The sequence below is a fragment of the Orycteropus afer genome, unplaced genomic scaffold (genome assembly GCF_000298275.1).
Source record: "Orycteropus afer afer isolate SDZICR_OR568_19922 unplaced genomic scaffold, OryAfe1.0 scaffold00192, whole genome shotgun sequence".
NCBI lineage: Eukaryota > Metazoa > Chordata > Mammalia > Tubulidentata > Orycteropodidae > Orycteropus > Orycteropus afer.
The window spans coordinates 394,492-395,166 of record NW_006921779.1 but is presented as its reverse complement, the minus strand read 5'-3'; positions in this window follow the sequence as shown (position 1 = coordinate 395,166).

The window sequence follows — 675 nt, the reverse complement described above, 5'->3', positions numbered from 1 at the left end:
TATGCTGTTGGAGTCTATTGGCTAGGATTTTGTTGAAGATTTTTGCATCTATATTCATGAGGGATATTGGTCTGTAGTTTTCCTTTTGGGTGATGGCTGTGATGATTAAGGTTAGGTGTCACCTTGGCTGGCCATGGTTTTCAGTGGTTGGGTAGTTATGTAATGCTGTAATTTGGCAGTTATGTAATTAGTCATTTGTGATTGATGTGATCATTCTCCATTTTCACAGAATGCTGATTTTTCTCATTATGACTTAGACTTTGGAATCTAGCTATGTCGATAAGCAAGGAGTGAGCATAGATTACATCTGTGGAAAGACACGATGGAGAAGCTCAATATCATCAGTCAGAACAAGGGAAGGGGCCAACTACAGAACAGACCATTAATTGCTCATATGCAAGTTCAAGTTGAAGCCTAAGAAAATTAAAATAAGTCCATGAGAGCCAAGTACAACCTTAAGTTTATCCCACCTGAATCTAGACACCATCTCAAAAATAGATTTGACACATTGAATACTAATGACCCAAGACCAGACGAGTTGTGAGATGACATCAATGATATTATATATGAGTAAAGCAAAAGGTCATTATAAAAGGGAAGAAAGAAAAGACCAAAATGGATGTCAGAAGAGACTCTGAAACTTGCTCTTGAGCATAGGGTAACTAAAGTGAATGG